The following is a 20,109-nucleotide window of genomic DNA, read 5'->3' as shown; positions in this document are numbered from 1 at the left end:
GTCCTTCCCACGCCACCCCTTGCTCATGATTCCTCCTGCTCCCACATCCATGGGCCCTGCCTGTGGTCTGAACACTGCCCTCGCGTGCTCTCTGCCTGAGCGCACTGGCCCCCTGGCAGCGATGCACCTGTTAGCAGCTCAGGGACCACACCGCGCGTTCAGGAGTGTTTTCCATGCACGCCCACGTCTCTCCCCTCTGGAGCACAGTCCACCAGTGTGGCACCCTTTGTGTGCATGGGGTGAAGAGGTCCAGGGGGCTTGTTGGCTGGTACACAATCCGGGAGAGAGGAAGGCCTCCCTGGGCAGCCTCGGTGACGGTGGAAGGGGTGAGAAGGAGTAGGATGAGCACAGAATCCCGGAGTTGCAGCCTGGGCGGCTGAGACTTGGCAAATGACAGAGTGGGCAGGCCTGGGATGTGGTGCCACCCATTGCAGCCTCCCCTGTCAATAAAATAAAGCCTGCTTGGGTCTAACCTGAACCCAGCAAAGTGTGCCATCCTGTTTATCCTCCAAGGGACCACCGTCCAGATAAAACTGAAGAACTTTCCCGTCCCTCCAGAAGGCTCTCCCACGCCCCATTCCCATGAACACTCTCCTTTCCCCACCTCATGTAACCTCCCCCTCCCCCTACCCCAGGCACTCACTGTTCTGGCTTCTTCCATCAGGAAGCAGCTGTGCCTGCTCTTGAACCTCCTATCAGTGTGTCACATGGTTTGCACTCCTCTCCCTCCAGTGTCTTTAACTTAGTGAAGTGAGTTTATGATCCACCCGTGCATCGTCTCTAGCCATAGTCTGTTCTTCCTTGCTGTGTAATATTCCATCACACTGACAGATGGTGATTGTGCTTATCCATCCTTCTGTGCCTGGACATCAGGTGGTGTCTCGTTCTTGATACTAATGACAAGCGTGGTGCATGGTGTCTTTGTGTCTGTGTGCAGGCATTTCCCTGCCAGGGAGCTGGGGGCAGAAAGCTGAGTCCAGGGTGGAGCTGCAGTAGGCACCATCACCTTCTGCCTGTCCTGTGTCACCATCCACCTGTCCTGCCAGCGTGTGAAAGAGTTTCAGTTGCTCCACCCCCTGGCCACACTTGGCGCACTTGGTCTGTTCACTTGCAGCCAACTGTTGGATCTGTAGTGGTTGCACGCTGGGGTCCATTTCCATCTGCTTGTCTGCTGGGTGCAAACCTTCTTTTGGAAAATACCTATTCAGGTTTATTCAACTTTAAACATGGCTCTTTCCTTATTCTTTGCTTATGGATTTGCAGGAGTTCATTATATATTCTGAATTCTTGTCTATGGGATACCCATGTATCACACAAGCTTCTCCTGTGTGGTTTGCTGTTTGATTCAGTATTACAATGGAGTCTGGGTATCATTTGAAAGGGAAGACAGGAATGTCAATGGGATGCTTCCTTAGTGCTGGGGCTACTCTGAATGCATGTAATTCTTGGGGTTTCTTGATAAGGAGCCTCCCTGGTGATCATCTTGTTGAGTGTTTATTCGTTTAATCCAGCAAGGTAGGAGTGGCTGTGAATATTAAACAGACCTATCCCATGGACACTCCCTGAGGACTGGCCCAGGTCAAGGGGCACAGTTGAGTGAGTCCCTTGAGCACACAAGCCAACATACAAGCAGAATTCAAGAGAGTCCTTCACGGTTCAGGGTGTTCCGGCTTCCTGCTGTGCAAATGCCAGGCACCGTGCTCCCTGCTAAGGACCCAATAGAGAACATGCGCGACACACCCCCTGCAGCTCAGCCCCAGTTCTCTCTGCTGTCTCTGCTCAGCAGCTGAGCCAGCCCCAGTGCCACACCCAGGGCCAGGTTCCCAAGGCAGCAGTGACAGCTCTGGGTGTGTCTCACTTGACAACTGGCCTTCCGTGGGGATACTGCTGCAGTGCAGTGTGTCAAGCCACTGCTTGGGAAGCCCACATCCCATGTCTGAGCACGGGTTCAAGTCCCAGCTGCCCTACTTCTGGTCCAGCTCCCTGCTACTGTGCCTGGGAAGGCAGCAGAGGATGACCCAAGTGCTTGGGTCCCTGCATCCATGCCGGAGACCTGGATGGGGTTGTGGGCTCCTGGCTTCAGCCTGACCAGACCTGGCTACTATAGCCATTTGAAGAGTGAGCCAACAGATGAACAATCTCTCTCTCTCTCTCTCTCTCTCTCTCTCTCTCTCTCTGCCTTTCAAATAAGTAAGAGTAAATGAGTCCTTTTTACAAATGACAGACTGCTTGTCTTGCTGGACCTCACTTACTGCATCTGTGCAGTGGGGAGAATGAGACCACTGTGAAGTAGGAGAGAGTGTGGCAGGAGCCTGTCTCCCTGGAAGGCGGAGCTCACGCTTGTCCCCTGCCCTGCACAGCCTGGTCGGGGAGGGGTCTTAGGGCTGGGCTGGTGTGAGGAGTCCCGGTCATTTCCTAGACAGAGGCAGCCGTGGGCTAGGCTCCTCCCAGGGCCAAGGCAAAGGTGTGTGTGTGTGTGTGTGTGTGTGCACGTGCACTGGGAGCCAACCAGCCAAGAGGACATGCAGTCGCATTTATTTTAAAAACCTGAGAACTAAGACAGGCTTGCTGGCCAGAGGGAAGGGAGGAAGGGTCCCCTCTCTCCCCTTCCATTCCGCCCATGTTGGATGAGACCTTGCAGATCACGTAGGTGCCCACTTCTCAGCACCCACTCACAGCCCCATCTGTTGAGCACCGTCTGACTACATCCCAAGCACAGAGCCGAGACTTCTCTAGGCGTTTGTATCACTGAACTCTCTCTCTCAAGGACCCGTGCCAGGCTGCGAGAGGGGCAGCACACAGGGCTGTGGGGCTCCAGGGACTCCGAGGCAGAGAGGGAGAAACAGGGAAGGCTTCTGGGAGGCGGTGACTTTTACCCACTGCCCTGGAAGGATGGGTGGGATGTTAACAGTAGAAACCAGGGGAGAGAGTTTTCCTGGTAGAGGCTGCAGCAGCAGCAGAGGCCCAGAGGTTGGACAAGGATGGGGCAGACAACAGAGGGCGTGGCCAAGGCCGTGAAGTCATGAGGGCTCTGACCGTTAGTGGCTTACGTCACTCCGTTTTTCATTTGATGGACGTAGAATTCACATCACAGAATAAGCTGAAGCATACACTTTGGTAGCATGTAATTCGTCTGCAGTGTTGTGCAACCGCACTCTGTCACGTTACAAAGGATCATCACCCCCCACGACAGGATGCCTGTGCCCCAAGCTACCTGGCTGCCCTTTCCCCTCCCCATCTCTGGCAGCCACTACCTTGCTTCCTATGTGTGCACCTGTTCCAGCTATCTCGTAGGAATGGACTCACCACTGCATGACCTGCTGTGTCTGCTGGCCCTCACCAACACCTTCTGCAGGCTCCTTGGCCTTTTAGCGTGAGTCCCACTCCTTTCCTTTTCATGACTGCATAGTACTCCATTGCCTGGAAACATACCACAGAAATTGGTTCACCCACTCTAACATCCATGGGCATTTGGGTTCTCTCCACCTGTTGCACGTGAGGGTCAATGCTGCTATGAACATGTGTGTGCCCGTCTCTGGTGCTTTGGGGTATAAACCGGGAGGTGCCTTGTGGAGTCCTATGTGGGAACATTTTGAGAATACACCAGGCACCTGTTTGGAGCTCAGCTTCTACGTCTGTAATAGGGAGAGCTGTTTCAGGCAGGGTGGATGGGAAGGGATTTGAGGGTTACACACGTCCAGTGCCCATGGCGGTGCAGACTTATTCACCCTGGGCAGAGTTCATGTTAAAGAGGCTGCAGGTGTGGGCGGGAAGAGGAGGAGAAGGGTCTCCCCTACCTGCTGAGCTCTCTTGCTGCCTTTTGGCCAGAGAGGACAGGGCAGAGCGAGCAGGTGGCGGGCGCCCTGGAGCAAGCCCCCTTCCTGCCTTGGGGCATAGTGAGGTGGCTGTTGGATCTCGCCTAGGGGAGCCCCCTAACTGCCAATGGCGGAGTCCCCCTTCACCATTTTGCCCCCCTCTCTCCTTCGGGAGCTGTTCAGGCTTGAGACGCAGCAGGGGCTCAGATGCCGAAGGAATGGGCTTAACAAGCTGTTCTCAGCTTGGGCCCCCCGCAGAACAGGAAGTGGGAGCAGGGAGGAGGAGCGGGGGTGAGGAGGAGGCAGCATTAGCATCCCCAAGAGGGAGTGCGCCCTGGGCCTGTGATGGGCTGGAGGCCACCGTGGTGCCCAGGGAGGCTGCCGCTGGGGTAGCCCCAGGCCTTCCCTTCCTTGGGGGGTTGCCTCCCCGAGTCTGTGGCCCATGAGTGACATAAGGTGATGGGGAGGTGCAGCTCAGTGTCGGGTTCACCCTTGCCACATCGTTGCTCCTGTGTTCAGGCCCACTTTGCTGGTGGGAGGTAGGGGCAGGGACCCAGCGGTCAGGCAGAGCTGAGTTCCAGTGACCCAGTGACCTGTCTGCCCGGGGTCTCAGCTTGTCCATCTCTGCAGTGGGCACTCACTCTCTTGGGGGGTTTGCTGGTCCCATCAGAATCTGGAGGGGCCATGCCTGGCAGTGAGCTCTTGCCTTCCAGGCGGGAGTGCGGGGAACGGTTGTCACGGACATGCTGGTGTCTCTGTGGGTCCCTCCCTGAGGCCTGGCCCCCACTGGACACTGGGTCCTGCAGTGGTGGGAGCTGTGTCTGCCTGTCTGTCTCCCGGATGAGCTGCCTCTCCTGGACCAGGCCCTCTGCAGGCAGAATGCGGGAGAGGGCGGAAGAAGCAGCCGAGCAAGGGTGAGGTGCAAGAGCACTCGGGCGCCAGCCAGGTCACGCAGGGGCTGCTGGGTGTGAGCGGCCTCTAGGGTGTGTCCCCAGCAGGGACAAGAGGGCTGGGCTAATGCCCGCGGCAGTGTGCTGGGGGCTCCTGGGCTATGTCTGGCAGGGGTCAGGGCAGTGCTCACCCCATCTCCTGGAGAGGGGTCCCTGCAGCCAGGGCAGTCCCACAGCAGCACTGCTGCGGCCGGGGCGGGAGGTGCTCCGTGCAGGGCGGGAGGTCAGGGTGCAGCCCCCACATACCCCAAAATTCTGGAGAAACACCTGCTATAGCAGGAGATGGACCTCAATATGAAGCCCCTACTGCCACTTTACGGGGGCGGGAGGGTGTGGCTTCCCAGGGTCTAAGCAAGCCTCAGCAGCAGCATTGGGTCGGGGGCTCCCCCCAGCCTCTCCCCCCAACCCAACGTGCAATCTGCCCTGCCTGGCCTGGCTCCGCTGAGCTCCCTCCCTCCGAACAGTGGGTGGCAGACAGGTGACCCCTAGTAACCCCGTCCTTGGCCAGCCGAGGGGAAGGCCATTGTTCCTGGCTCCTTCCTCCTGGGCTGAGCAGCACAGCGGGAGAAGTGGGTGGGTGATCCCTGGGGCCCCTGAGGCCTGGCGAATTTCCAGAGGCGTCCATGCTCTGATGAGCCATTGTTATTTAGAGGTTGTAAGTGGATGCGTCTGTTTGTAGAAGTAGCCAGGGCAGGTGCAGTCAGGCACCCTAATGCCAGGTTCCGTTCCTGCGCTCCAGTGGCCCCTGGCCGATGTCAGCTCCACGTCCCTGTGTGGCTGGGGTGTGGGCAGGGAAGTTCCCCTTCAGGGGGGGACTACTGTCAGATTCACACCTTCCCACATCCCCGGGAACCTGCTGGCGTGGGCATGGCACAGAGCAGTGCCCCAACTGCACCCACAGCTGTGACGTGAGTGCTCGCCTCCACTCACTGAGGCTCCGGGACAACCTCTCGTGTCTTCAACTTGAACTCTGTATGTGAGAAGTGTTGTTGTCCCCATGTAATGGGTGGAGAAACTGAGGCTAAGGTTCACAAATGGTGGCGGAGTTCCTGCAGTGAGTGTTGGAGCTGGGGGCCCAGCTCAAGCCTCTTACGAGACGAGGGGCAGGGGACCCTGAGTCTTGCCCCTGTGTGTCCCAGCAGGCTCCGTCCCAGGTACAGGCTCTGTCCCAGGTACAGGCTCCGTCTCAGGTACAGGCTCCGTCCCGGGTACAGGCTCTGTCCTGGGTGTAGGCTGTGTCCCAGGTACAGGCTCCGTCCCAGGTACAGGCTCCGTCCCAGGTACAGGCTCCGTCCCAGGTACAGGCTCTGTCCCAGGTACAGGCTCCGTCTCAGGTACAGGCTCTGTCCTGGGTGTAGGCTGTGTCCCAGGTACAGGCTCCGTCCCAGGTACAGGCTCCGTCCCAGGTACAGGCTCTGTCCCAGGTACAGGCTCCGTCCCAGGTACAGGCTCCGTCCCAGGTACAGGCTCTGTCCTGGGTGTAGGCTGTGTCCCAGGTACAGGCTCTGTCCCAGGTACAGGCTCTGTCCCTATATGTGAGTGTGTGTACAGAGCAGAAAGGTTCAGGTTCATTGCTCCCTTGCTCAGTTGCTTCTGCTTCATCCTCACCTCACCCATACCCAGTGGTGGGACCTTAGCCCTTCCTCTCCCTCGAGGGTAGAATATTATTGAATGCCCAGAGAGGAACTTGACCTGCCCTACGTCACACAGCAAAGCTGTCCTAAAATAAAAGAGTTTCAGGGGCTGGCATCATAGCATAGTGGGTAAAACCATTGCCTGCACCGCCAGCATCCATGTTGGCGCTGATTCATGTCCCGGCTGCTTCAGTTCTGATCCAGCTCTCTGCTATGGCCTGGGAAAGCAGTGGAAGATGGCCCAAGGCCTTCGGCCCCTGCACCCAGGTGAGAGACCTTTAGGAAGTTCCTGGCTCACCCTGGCTGTTGCAGCCATCTGTGGAGTGAACCAACAGATGGAATTGATCTCTCTCTCTCTCTCTCTCTCTCTCTCTCTCTCTCCCTCCCTCTCTCTCTCTGCAGCTCTGTCAAATAAATCAATGTCTTTAAAACAGTAAGGGTTTCCTACCATTTAGTCAGCATCCTTAACCTATTTCTTATTTGAGAGAGGAAGGGCGGGGAGGTGAGAGAGAGTGCTCCATCTGCTGGTTTGCTCCCCAGACACCCGCAGTGGCCGAGGGTGCTGAAACTGGAGCCCAGAATCTCCAGCAGGGCTGCTCACGTGGGTGGCAAGACCCCACTAGTGGAGCCCTCGCTGCTGCCACCTAGGGTGTGTGGGAGCAGAAGGCTGAAACGGGGAGCAGAGCCGGGACTTGAACCCAGGCACTCGGATGCTGCGTGTGGGCGCCTTAACCACCGCACCCATCGCCCGCCCCTGCATCTTTGGCCTGTGGACACTTTGGCTGTACTTGGAGCCCAGCCTTGGCCGTGCCTGAGAGCGGCGTGCATGTGTGCGTGCGGATATGTGAGTGTGTGCACGGAGCAGGAAGGAAGCGGCTTGCTCCCCCCGTGGGTCCTTGTACACAGCCTGAGCGGGGTGAGAGCTGCTGTGTCCTGGGAGTGCTTCCCCTCCGGACTCGCGCTGGAGGCCTGCACTTCCCATTTCCCAGTGCTTGAGGGCCCCAGCCCGGGCGTGCTCCCTGGGGCCCGGCCAGTGACTGAGCAGCGAGCTTCCTGCAAATCCCACGCAGGAGCCCCGGCCCCGTGTTCTCCGGACACATTCTGGGCCTGCGTGCTGCTCCCCACCGCTGGCCAGCTGTGCCTGTGCCCTTGGCTCTCCCTGCCCTTCCTCCTCTTCTCCAGCCCTTATGCTGGAACAGAGCCCAGCCGCCCGCGTGCTGCCGCCCTGTCTGCATCTCGAGGCACTGCAAACACGCCCCAGCCGTGGCGATGAGCCCGTCCCCCCGCTCTGCTTCCCTGCCAAGTCCCTCTGCCCTGCCTGTGCCTTCCGCAGGGACTCCCACAGTAAGCACTCTAAGTGTTTGCTGAGTGAATGTCGAGCCGATGCTTTCCCTTGACTGCCCTCTGCAGGAGGTTCCAGTGGGGACTGGTGCCCCCAGGGCCCCGGGGCTGTGTGCCGTGTTCGGCTCTCAGCACCAGGGTCCGCGTTCCCAGGGCTAATCTTTCTTTTGAATGATCAGAACTTCACCAACGCCGTAGCTCACGCTGGCCCTCCCCACGTGCCAGGTGCCGGCCAAAGTGTGTGACAGGTGGCAGTCATCACATGCTATCACAGGCAGGCTGAGTGTCCCCTTCTTACAACTTTGAACTGAGGCTCAGAGAAGGGAGGGTGTTTGCCCGCCGTCACCCAGCTGAGGGACAGGACCGGATCCCCGGCACCCTGACTCCAGCGCCCAGCGTCTCGCTGCTGCTGTGAGACTGAAGGAGCGACGCTGGCTCTTTGCTACTTTGCTAACTGAAGGAGGCCGCCAGTTCCCACTCAGCAGTGGCTGCCTCGGGTCTCTGTGCACGCCCGGCGCTGGCTCTGCCATGCGGACTGTGTGCCAGGATCTCTCCCTGCACCGTGACGCCCCACCCTGCGGCAGCCCGTGTCCTGGCCCCTGCGTCCGACGGTCCTTATGGGGTCTCTTTTTTGGACTTGTAGTTTGCACCCTAAAGTAGATGCAGCTGGGTTTAGGGAGGGCGTTTGTCCAGGGGAGGGCGCAGGTACCCAGAGACTCTGGGGGTGAAGGGTGGCAGATCAAGTCCCCCTCCAGGGGGCTTCTGCACAGATATGCATGTTGGTGAAACTCTGGCACCTCTAAAGTCTCCCCAACATTCGTCCTGTCCATGCCCCCGGGCTCCCCAGAAGCTCCTCTGGGACCTGAAACACCAGAAAGGGTGGTGGACGCGCATGCCTAGGCGATGGTGAGCTATGGGAGGTTGTTGAGCAGGAGAGCAACCTGGTCCCAGCTCTACTCCTGAGGAGCTTGCGGGTAGAGGGCGCAATGGAGGGACTACAGGCAGGGCCAGCTACAGCTGTGGTCAGGTGAGAGGGGATGAAGGCTGGAATCCAGGAGGCGGGGTCTGTGGAGGGGGTGGGGAGGTGGGACTGCACTGTTGGGGGCAGGCAGTGCGACGTAAGGAGCCAGAAGCTGGGGGAACTGCATGGCGGGAGGATTCCCGGTGGGGCCGGTTCTGGCAGGATCAGACTAGTATTGATTATTTAGGTGCCACCAAGGTGCCACTGCGTGCCAGGCCCAGAGCTGATTGTCACATGCACTTCATAGCTTCAAGTAGACCCAAGAATCCCCGAAGTGATGACTGCTCCCTTGGGGAAACTGAGGCACTGCTACATTGACATAGAACACCCAGCGGAGCCAGGATTCTGCTCTGGGCCGCCTGCATGAGGCCGTCTTGGTGTTGGGAAGACACGTGCATTTCCAGGCTGAGTAGGGGGCAGGAGCAGGAGACTCGCGGCTTGCATTTGTGCTGAGCACAGAGGCAGGGTCACCATGCGCGGGCAGCAGCCTGCGTGGGCTCCCCGTCCCGTACAATGGGGGCTTCAGCCCAGAAGATGTTTTTTAAAGATTTATTTATTTCTTTGAAAGTCAGAGTTACACAGAGAGAGAAGAGGCAGAGAGAGAGAGAGAGAGAGAGAGAGAGAGATCTTCCATCCGCTGGTTCACTCCCCAAATGGGTGCGATAGCCCAAGCTGCGCCAATCCAAAGCCAGGAGCCAGGAGCTTCTTCCAGGTCTCCCACACGGGTGCAGGGCCCAAGGCCTTGGGCCATCTTCTACTGCTGTCCTGGGCCACAGCAGAGAGCTGGATCAGAAGTGTAGAAGCTGGGATTCGAACCAGCGCTCATATGGGATGCAGGCACTGAAGGCCGCAGTTTTACCTGCTACACCACAGCCCCGGCCCCAGGCCCAGAAGATTAATGAGAGGATGATACTGGAGGAGAGGAGGGAGGGAAGGAAGAAAAACTGCTGTCCGTGATACCTGTCCTTTGGCAGGCCAGGTCATTGGCAAACCCTTAGCAATAACCTATTTCCTTTTGGTGTAATTGCAAAGTAATCATGTGGTGTGGGTTGTGTAGTAATCATGCTGATTAATTACACTCAGGTAGTAATTAAACATCTGCTTCGTCATCTTGTGGGGCTTGAAGCTTCACACACACACACGTATGCATACACACATACACACGCGCATGCATGTCCATGCCTCCGTGCTCATTCATGTGTGTGTGCATGCGTGCATGCGTGTGTGTTGCACACAGCCTGGCTGTTAGGAGGGCCTGGCTTCACCGGGGATGTAGGGAGGGCCTGGCCTGGACTTGAGGGCACCAGCACCCCAGGCTGTGTCTCCTTCCTGGCTGAGCTGGCCGGCCACGCCCGGTGGACACAGGGTCCCCAGGGCTCCGCCTACACACCTTGTGCTCTGTCCCCTCCTGGACCCTTGCCGCTGCGTTTGGCTTTGCAGGTCCTTCCTCAGGCAAGCTCTGAGTCCCAGCAGCTGGGAGAGAAATTCTCGGTGTAGGAACCCACCCCCGTGCACCTGTTAGGCCTGGCTGGAGTGACGTCATCACAGGGGCTGCGGAGACCAGAGCCGGGTGTTGTGCTGGACTCAGGGGCCCTGGCTCGGGCCTGGATCCCAGCCTTGCTGTGTGGTGTCGGGCGAGCCGCTGTCCTTCTCTGTTTATCTGCTTCCAGGCCTGTAAAACAGAGGGCTGAGCCGGGAGGCCCCCGGGGGCCATTCCAGGTCTGCAGTGCCAGGTTGTAATTTGGTTTGTTCTAATTAGGAATCGGAGACGAGTTACGTTCACTACATATGATCCTCAGCAAATAAACAGTCGGAAATAATTCCTTCTTTATGACTTCCCGAAGACGTACTCGGGAGCAGTGAGAACCCAGCGAAAATCAATAGCTTTTATTTTTTCAGACCAAGAGACTGCGGCTTCCTTGAGCTGCTGGGCACTGCAATTCATTCTTGCATTTTAAAATTTTATGTGCGTGTTTATCGACTGCCGTTAGGTGACAGGGATCCGTCCCGAAGGCTGATTTTTTTTCATTAACTTAACTCATTTTACTCATTAGTTCACATCCATAGCATGGGTTTAACAAGCACACCGCGTACAAGCTGTAAAACAGTCTTTCGCCGTGGCGATGTTTGAAAGTCAAGACTCGGAGCTGTCCCACGGGCGTTTGCTCCTAACTTGCTTTGCTTCCCCCACGAGGGCAGGGCCAGGCCGGCCACTTCCGCTTGGCCTTGAGCTTCAGAGTTCTCCCTTGTAAGGGGGAAGGCGTCACGAGTTCGTGACAGTAGACAAGAATGACAGAAAGCCGGCACACCGCAGTCACCCCCGGGGCCCGAGTGCGCCTCGTTTATAATCTGCTTTGGGGTCCCCCGTGCCTGTCCGGTGACCTTATTTTCCCCATTGTATAGGGGAGGAACCTGAGGCCCTGAGGGATTAGATGGGCACCATGGGGAGCAGTGGCTGAGCTGGTGTGCAGACCCAGCACATCTGCCCCTCCCCCCGATCCCCCCCCTCGAGTCCCCCCCCCCTCGGTTATCATCTCTTCAGCCCCACCCTCTCTTCCAGGTCCCTTTGCCAGGGCCCCTTGCTGGTTTTCAGCAGCCTGCAGCACCCCTCTGCTCTGTGACCTTCCGTGGCTCCCCAGTGCCGGGGGGTAAAGTTCATCATCCTGGACTTGGCATTCAACAACCTTAACCATCGGCTCTTGCTCTGCCGTCTCACCCTGATTCCCACTGTGCCCCAGCAGGCGGCCCGGGCTCGTGGTCTTGCACAGGCCTCTCACACCTGGGCGTCTGTGTGCCTGTGCTCACCCTGGCCCCTCTGCCCAAAGTGCCTTCCTCCCGTCTCCACGCAGCCAAAGTTTCCCCGCCCTCCACCGCCCTTTTCTCCTCTGAACTCATGGCTGGTGGGCGGGGAGCCCCTCCTTGGCCACCTTGAACTTGACTTCTCCCACTGTAACATGAGTCCTTTGAAAGCATTCTTCGTGCTCTCCACCCAGCTGCCCGTGGAGTCCCAGGTATACAGCAGGCGCTAGATTAATGCTTTCCAAAGAGCGACTGCTCATGTTCTTTGTGGTCTCCTTCAAGACCAGCCCACTATAAATCTAGGAGATTTCGTGGCTCAAGTCCCACCTACTTCCCCACCTCCGCCTCCCCTCCCTGCTGGCTTCCCATGTCTTCCTGGGAGCGGCATGTTTCTTCAAAAGAAAACCATCTTCCTCTCTCCTCCCACCCCTTCATGCCCGCCTGGGGCCTCAGTGACTTGGCTCGCTGCTGCAGGAATGGCCCACTGCTTCTTGCGAAGGGACTGCAGCTGTGACGTTCGCAGGGTGAAACAGCGAAGAAAGCAAGACACACACGTGCTGGGCACCACTCTGCCTCTGAGCGCCAGGCTCCTGGGTTTTGCAGATGGGGAAACTGAGGCAGAAGGGGGGGACCTCTGGAAAGGCATGGGCTGGATTCTCAGTGCCCGTGCTGTTTTCTGGGTCATTTTGGCCCCTGGGATCAGAGCCACACCCTGCCAGTGGGCACAGCACTTTGCGGCTTGTACACACTCTCCCCGTGATGAGTCATCTCACGGGCTCCGTGAGGTTTCACTGAGGCTCAGAGAGCTTGGTTGCCTGCCCGGATCACACAGCCAGTGGCTATGGTGGGCGGGGTCAGAGCGCAGGTCTGCCTGGGGCCGGCAGCCTGGGGGACCACGCAGGACACAGTGTGGGGCCGTGCCATGCTCCCTGGCAGTGGGGCAGTCTGCCCCCAGGGAGGGTGGGGCCCCAGGACAGGCCATGTGGCCACGTCCAACTCACAGCGCTCACAGCAACACACACCCTCACGTGCCAGATGTGCCCTCCCGAGCTTTGTGAGTCCGTGTCCCATTTTCAACAGTCCAGAGGGCAGCAGCTGACAGGGAACAAGCGCTCCCCCTGGTACATCAACTACAGGTTCAAATCCAGTCTGGTTCCCTGCTGTGTGTCCACCGGTTCTGAGCCTCCATTTCTCATCTGTGCATGGGAGTTCAGAATAAATGAGGAAAGGCGAGTAAAGTACCGGGCACAAGGCTTTTCCATCTCATGTCCCACTCCTTGCTCTAGGTCCTAAATACTGCAGTACCCTACCCTCATCTCCACGCATGCGTATCTACCGCCTCCTCCAAGAAGCCTTCCTGCACCTGCTGGTGTGACTAGGGAAATTAGAGGAGGAGGAGGAGGAGCCTGCCACTGAGCCTCTATTCCTGTGGGTTACCCTGAGAGATGGCGGCCGTGGACTGGGGCTTTCACAGGTGGAGAGACCAAGACCCCATGCAGGCAAGGGTGTACCCCAGTGCTCATAGCAAGCCAGTGGGATGCAGGGACCGGGACCCAGGACCCGCCTCTTAGGGGGAGCCACTGCCTTCTCTGAGCTGGTGATTGCGTAGGGGCTGGGGGTCCCAGTGTGTGTGTGCACTGGGCAGGGGAGGGGGCAGACAAGAGAGGGAGACACACCAGGGAGATGCTGATGGGCCCCAGAGAAGTTGCGGGACACACACAGGCTGGGGCTGGGGTCCCCGGAGCAGGTATGGGGAAGGTCCATGGTGACCCCACGAGGATGGCACAGCTGCGCATCCTGCTGCTGGAGTCTCTGGCTTGTCACCTCTTCCCTGCAGCCGGGGGTTTGTTTGCTTTATCAGCCCCCTTTTGGAAGAATGCCACCACTCCTGGGGCCGCACACGCCCTCGCGCCTCTCCGGGTTCTCACGCTCTGGCTGCCTTCTGGCGCAACAGCCTGCAGAGAGCTGATAGCATTTGCATTCTGTTGGCTGGCGAAATGCCGGGCTGCACTTGGTGGCCCCGGAGTGGACGGGTGAGGGCCTCGCGGCGTGGAGGCCACGCTGGTCCCTGAAGGTGGTGGCAGAGGGAGGCAACAGCTCACAGGATGCAGAGACACTGCCGGGGACACACGGCCGCTGCCAGCCCGGGGCTCCCTTGCCCGGGCGTGCGTGCCTGCACACACACACCCACACACACTCATGCACTCATGCACACGCTCTCCTCTGAGCCACTCCCTAACGTTTTTGAGTAATGTCCACTGGAGAGGTGCCCCTGTGTCACAGATGAGGAGACTGATGCTGTGTGAGGTCCCCCGAGTGCCCCAGGGTCCGATTTCCAGGGCGACACATTTCCAAAGCCCACATTCCTGGTCATGGTGGGCCGTAATTCTCTGTTGGACCCACAGCTGGGCGGAAGTGGCACACAGCCACACGCAGGCCTGCGGCTGCTCCCACAGTGTGCCCAAGGCTGCTCTAGTGGCTGCCAAGTTTGCTGAGCGCTAAGGAGGGTACAGCCTGGGAGCAAGCTGCAGCCATCAGTCACGAGAGTGCCCAAGGTTAGGTCTTATCCTGCCACGGACCTGCTGTGTGGCTTCGGGCCAGTCACTGCCCCTCTCTGGGCATCACTCTGGGGCCGTCGCTCTGGCTGCAAGGCGCTGTGTGGCATGAGAATGGATTTTCACACAAGCCAGGAGTTTTCTTCAATGGGCTCAGACTCTTGGAGCTCCCTCCCACTCACTCAGACAGATAAGATTACATTGTACGTCAAAGCCAATGGAAATGTTTGCAGCCTCCCCGCTCTGTAAAGGGTGCTGTGCGAGACGAGACGGGACGAGGGACGCGGTGGGCGTGATGCTTACGCACTTATACTCCAGACACACACACATCCAGGCTTGTGCGGGTCTTTGCATCTCGTGCTTATTTCCCAGCTGAGGTGGCCCCGGTCCCGCTGCGTACCCCAGCCCTGCATGTTGTGGGCGGGTTGGGGGGTGGGCGTTCTGCACGGGGAGAAGAGGGGGCAGGCAGAGGGCAGTGGGAGAGCTCCCCCACCAGGCAGTCACGGCTGGGTCTGCTCTGTCTCCCACAGGTGCACGGCTCTGGCGTGGCCTCCTGCTTCCGTGGTCAGCTCGCTCGGGGTCCTGGACTCTGACATCTAGAACTTTCCAGTGCCACAGACGCAGGTAAGGGAGGTTGGGTTTGTTCGGCTCGGGCATCTCTGCCACTTCGGCTGTTGTCCTCAACCTCTCTGTGTCAACCTCTCTGTGTCACAGTACCCCTCTCTTGAGCTGGTGGTGGAGAGGAAGTGAGAGCGCATAGGAGTGATGCTTTGCTTAGAGCTGAGGACCCTGTAAATGGTGGGTGGATTCCATATTCATGACCGCCCGGAAGTTGGCTCCCTCTCGCCTTCCTGGCCGACCCCTGAACTAGAACATGGACTTGAGGAAGGCAGGGCTGTCACCTGGAATCCCCAGATTCCAGCCTAGGAAGTGGCCCGTTATTTGGTGAGAGGATGAATGAATGAGTGAGTGAGAGTGAAGGTGCTTTCTCTATGGTGCACAGAATCTTAGCCCAATCCTCAGAGCACCTGTGCTAGTGAGGGGAGGGCGTGGCTCTAGGTGACAAAAACCCCAAGTGGCAGGTCCTCAACCAAGAGAGAGGGTGATGCTTCTCAGGTGCGACTCTGAGCTAAGTCCAGGCCTTCAGAAAAAGCACCCCAGGCCCGGAGTCCTTCCACGCTGCGGCGCCACTGTCGTTGCTCTCGCCGCTCCTCCCTGGCCCGCCCTGGTGTCCCCACGCTGGCCAGCAGGAGAGCAGACACCCGAAGGGGAAAGTGCGCCTTCTTTTTAAAGAGCTCAGGTCCCGCTGGGCAGATGTGTCACCTGCAGCCCTAGCTGCAAGGAAGGCTGGGAACTGTCATCCTAAGTCTGGGTGGCCGTTGCCTTTTCTAGAATGTTCCATAGTTGGAGCCACAGGGTGTGTATGTGGCCTTCCAGACCAGCTCCTGTCACTTAGTGATGTGCCCAGAGCTTCCTCTGTGTCTTTCTGTGGTTTGAGAGCTCACTGCTTTTCATTGCTGTATAATATTCCCCCGGGTGTGCCCTACCTTGTTTTTCTGTTCCCTTCTCGATGGACGTCTGGGTTGCTTCCAGTTTGGGACAGTGACAAACAAGCTGCTGTAAATGTTGGCGTGCGGGTTTCTGGGGTGGAGCTGTGTTTTCAGCTGATTTGGGGATACGCCGAGGGGCACACGCCGCTGGCTTGGGTGGTGGGACTTGACGGAGCTCCTGGAGAACCTACCAGGCTCGCTTCCCAAGCGCCTCTCCGCTTTGGCATCCCCACCTGCAGCGCATGGGAGTTCCTGCTGGCTCCACCTGTTCCCCGGCAAGGAGAGCCAATGGTTCTGTGGATTACAGTAGTAGGTGCGTGGGGGTTGGGTCCCCGTTTGGAAGCTGTCACAGTGGGTGCGAGATCTAGGAATGTTTTGTGGCCTGAGCGACACCACTCCCCCACCCCAGGACTGTACTCTCCCCTCCCATCTCCCTGACATTGGGAACCAAAGCTCTGGGGCGGCCCTGGAATTCTTTGTTTAACACCAGGCATTTGTGGGGGCGGGACATCAAGGAGTGGGGGCGGGGCATCAAGGAGAGGGGAGAAAGAATGAATCCAAGCCTGGGTTTCAGAGCCTCACCAGGCCTACTGAGACGCAGCCCTGGGAGGAGCCAAATGGCTGGAATCCTGGGGTGCAGACAGACCCAGGCTCCTGCCCCAGGCTCAGTCCCAGGCCCAGCTGGAGAAGGGAGGGGGCCGCTGTTCAGGGGTTAGAGGTCAAAGTTGGCCACCAGGGACCATGAGAGGCGGGGCAGGGGCTGAGCTGAAACTGGAGGCTGCAGCACTCGGCACCAGAACTCAAACCAGATTGAGCAAGACAGGTAATTTGTTTACTTTTTATTGGTTTCCAATAAAGTGGAATTTGGGCAGCGTTTATTGGAGTCCCAGGCGTACGCGAGGGAGGCCCCTGGGACCCTGCCTCATCACACCTGTGCCTCTGCCTCCCTCCTGCCTTGGGGGCTCCCCCGTGGGGCAGCAGGGCAGGGACCAGCAGCTGCCCATTTCATTGGCAGGAGCGCAGCTTCTTCCCCAGGAGTTCCAACCCCAGTGTCAGAGTGGAGGCTCATTGGCTGCTTGTGGGTCACCTGACCGCCTCGGGCCAATCACTGGAACCCGGAAGAGAGAATATTCTGAATGGGCAGAAGAGGTCAGCGCTGGGTGGTGCTGGCAGACAGTGTGTCGTGGGTGGGGGAGGAGGGGCTTGACCTGCGTGTCTGGAAGGGGAGGGTCCCCACAGGCAGAGCTCAGATACCCTTGTTAGAAGGAGGAGAGCGATGCCTGGCAGAGCAGACAGAGCAGCAGGTGCTCCCTCATGGTGCCGTGGCGGGAGCTGGGGCCCGTGGTCTGATTTGGCCCTACGTGGTTTATGATACCAGGGTGGGCCTCCTGGCAGGTGCCTGGTTTTTAGTGAATGTGGTATCTGAACTCTCTCTCTCCCCAACCTCGCACACGCACATGCACGTGCACACATACCACACACACGATGTATGAAGCTACTTCCAAAAGTTCATGGAAAAATGAAATTAGAAGATAAGTTTGGGGGCCGGCGCTGTAATGTAGCGGGTAAAGCCACCACCTGCAGCGCTGGCATCCCATATGGGCGCTGGTTCAAGTAACAACTGTTCCACTTCCATCCAGCTCTCTGCTATGGTCTGGGAAAGCAGTAGAAGATGGCCCAAGTCCTTGGGCCCCTGCACCCACGTGGGAGACCTGGAAGAAGCTCCAGCCATTGTGGCCATTTGGGGAGTGAACCAGCAGATGGAAGACCTCTCTCTCACTCTCTCACTCTCTCTCTCTGCCTTTCAAATGAATAAATAAATCTTTAAAAGAGAGAGAGAGAGAGCTGCTGGGGCCTCCCTAGGGTTTCTTTGCCCCTAATGGCCTCTCAGGAGACCTAGGGCCTCGGGCGGGCTCCCCTGGGCCCCTTCTTAGGGGACCAGCCGCAGCCTCGCTTCTCTGAAGCCCTGTGGAGGGAAGGGGAGGAGCAGGCGACAGCCTCTGATGACGCAGCTCTGTGTATCAGCCCCTACAGCGTCCACCATGGACACAGCAGCTCTGTTACGCGTTCAGGTGCCCTGTGAGATTTCATTTGACAAAATATGGCTGTGCGGAGAAAAGTTGAAAAACTACAGCTTAGGAGGCTGTCTCCCAGGCAACCGTGGCCAAGTGCTGTTTAAGATCTGCCCCTGGCTTGGGTTTGGTCAACCACAAACCTCTTGGCCCTACACCAGTCTCTCTCCTTGCTCTCGCTCTTGCTCTCGCTCGCTCTCTCCTGCACGGTGTGGTGCAGGCTATCCCAGCATTCAGCACCTCCCTGCCCTCCATGGTGTGCTCAGTGCTTCTTGGTCAGTGCGTGTGCATTCGCTGAGCACCTACTGGGTGCCAGGTGTGCGCATTCACTGACTCAGCCAATGGCAGCTGAGCACCTACTGTGTGCCCGGCCGTCTTTTAGATGCTGGGAACTGAGTCGGCAAAACCCAGAGGCCCTGCCCTCCGCAGAGCCGCCTGTGGGTGCCGGATCCCCAGTCCCTCGCTGAGACTGGCTCAGCACCGCACCCTCATCGGGCCGCCTGGTGTTCACAGTTTGGCCACTTTCCGGCCCTTTCTCGGAGCTCCGACCTGTGCCCAATGCTGCAAAGAGTGGCACGGTGTGCTCCTCACCTCGCAGGACGGCCCCCGAGAGCCAGGAGGGCTCCCCGGTGGAGGTCTGTTGCAGACCTGGCCAGGAGCTGCACAGGTCAACCCAGAATCGTCCCAGGCTCTCTTGTTCTTTATTCATTGCACGCACGCAACAGGTGCCTTCGTGAGAGCCCCTATAGAGAGACCGTTCTTCCAAGGTCAAGAGTGGGAGGGTTCTGAGCAGGCGCGGAAAGGAAACTTTGGAGTTCAAAGGCCAGAGGGAGGCCATGGGGCTGGGCCTGGGAAACTGGCTTGGCTGCAGGGCAGGTGAGGGGAGGGGAGGGCATTGCAGGAGGGCGGCACCGTGAGAGCTGGGCCTGAAGGCTGAGCCCTGAGCTGGGAAGACTGTGCTGGGCAGGACACAAGGCGCCGGGCATCATGGCACAGTGGGGTAAGCCGCCGCCTGCAAAGCCAGCATCCCGTCAGGACTGTGGTTCACATCCCAGCTGCCCCGCTTCTGATCCAGCTCTCTGCTAATGTGCCTGGGAGTCAGACTTCTGGAATTCCTCTGTGGGAGGAATCCTGGGTAGAGTCTTGGGTGTGTGGGTACCTGTTGGTCCATGTCCCAGAAACGTTGGTGTTGAGGAGGTGGTGGTGGAGCCGCCTTCCCCAGAATCACGTGTATTCATTCATCAAACACTTGGTAGAGCACTTGCTGTATGCCTGGGTGCCTGAGCAGCACGTGTGGTCCCATGAACTGTACCCCCAGGCTCTCTGCACCCAGGAGCTCCGGTCTGCAGGGAGGAGCCTGCGGAAATATCCCACCCCACTTCCCGCACCTGGGCTGAGGCCAGGGTGCAATGCCAGGGACCCCGCTAAGCCAGCCTGGACCCGTGCAGTACCTGCGGCTGCAAGGGGGTGGGTTGCCAGTCCCAGTGCGGGCTGAAGAAATACGGAGAGGAGATGGGCGTGCTGCTGAGTGTGACTCCCGTGTTCCCTTTCTCGCTTGCTCCGGTCCTGAATCGCGTGGGCTTTGGGGCATTTCCAGATGATGCAAAGCCTGCGCGCTGGAAGGCACCGAGGTCCTGCCTCACCTCGCCTTTGCTGTGCCCTTTCCTGGCGGCTGCGGCTGCGTCATCCACTCTGGTCTCCAGGGTCCCTCAGAGCCTGGCGTGTGCTGGCATAAGTCAGCGGTTGCCAGAGGACGGACAGATGGACAGAGGATAGTGGAGCCGCCATCCCCCTCGCTGTCCAGCCTCAGTCAGCGAGGTCAGAGACACTAATCTCTTGGTCTGGGTTCCTGTGACAGTTTGATTTCGGTCCCCGGGAGCTGTCCTTAGTGGCGTGGACTCAAAACACGTGGCTCGGAGCTTAAGGATCTCTTGGACGCACCTGGGGAGATGGCCCAGCGCGTGCCCTGGTGCGGGGGCCGGAGCTGGTGGGCAGCCGCTCTCCAGGGCTCCGGGGGACCTTGCCCGTGGAGTTGAGTCTCTCTCCCGCTCTATGCTCTCACCCGGAGCAGCTGCCCCGTGGGGCTGTAGGGAGCTTCAGATTAAATAACTGATGGGTTTTAGCAAGAAAATCAGGCTCAGCTGAGGGGGGGAGGACGAGGGGGAGGGGGAGGGTGTGGTTAGTGAGTCTCCTCAAGCTATTTGTTACACAACTTCGCCCTGCCCAGCAGATTGTTGCCAACTGCTTGGCATTTTTCAGAAAGAAATTCCTTGTAAAAGTTATTGTGACAGAGTAATGCAGGCTGCTTAAAAATGCTAATGAGCTGGAAGGATTTCAAGGAGGATGGAGCGCCCCTCCCCCACCGCTTCCCC

General features: G+C 58.5%; 1 protein-coding gene across 3 annotated transcripts in view; it reads left to right on the top strand.

The window, feature by feature from the left end:
* TSPAN18 (tetraspanin 18) overlaps positions 1-20,109 on the top strand; it is a 166,182-nt gene that overhangs the window by 95,318 nt on the left and 50,755 nt on the right. For all 3 annotated transcript variants that reach the window (XM_051852540.3, XM_089309157.1, XM_017346150.4), the window contains one exon: positions 14,646-14,739. The gene's annotated coding sequence lies outside the window, so the exon portion shown is untranslated. The remainder of the gene's footprint in view (positions 1-14,645; positions 14,740-20,109) is intronic.

Source organism: Oryctolagus cuniculus, chromosome 1 (assembly GCF_051225735.1).
Source record: "Oryctolagus cuniculus isolate XC-2025 breed Fujian yellow rabbit chromosome 1, ASM5122573v1, whole genome shotgun sequence".
NCBI lineage: Eukaryota > Metazoa > Chordata > Mammalia > Lagomorpha > Leporidae > Oryctolagus > Oryctolagus cuniculus.
This window is presented reverse-complemented; position numbering and strand designations above follow the sequence as displayed.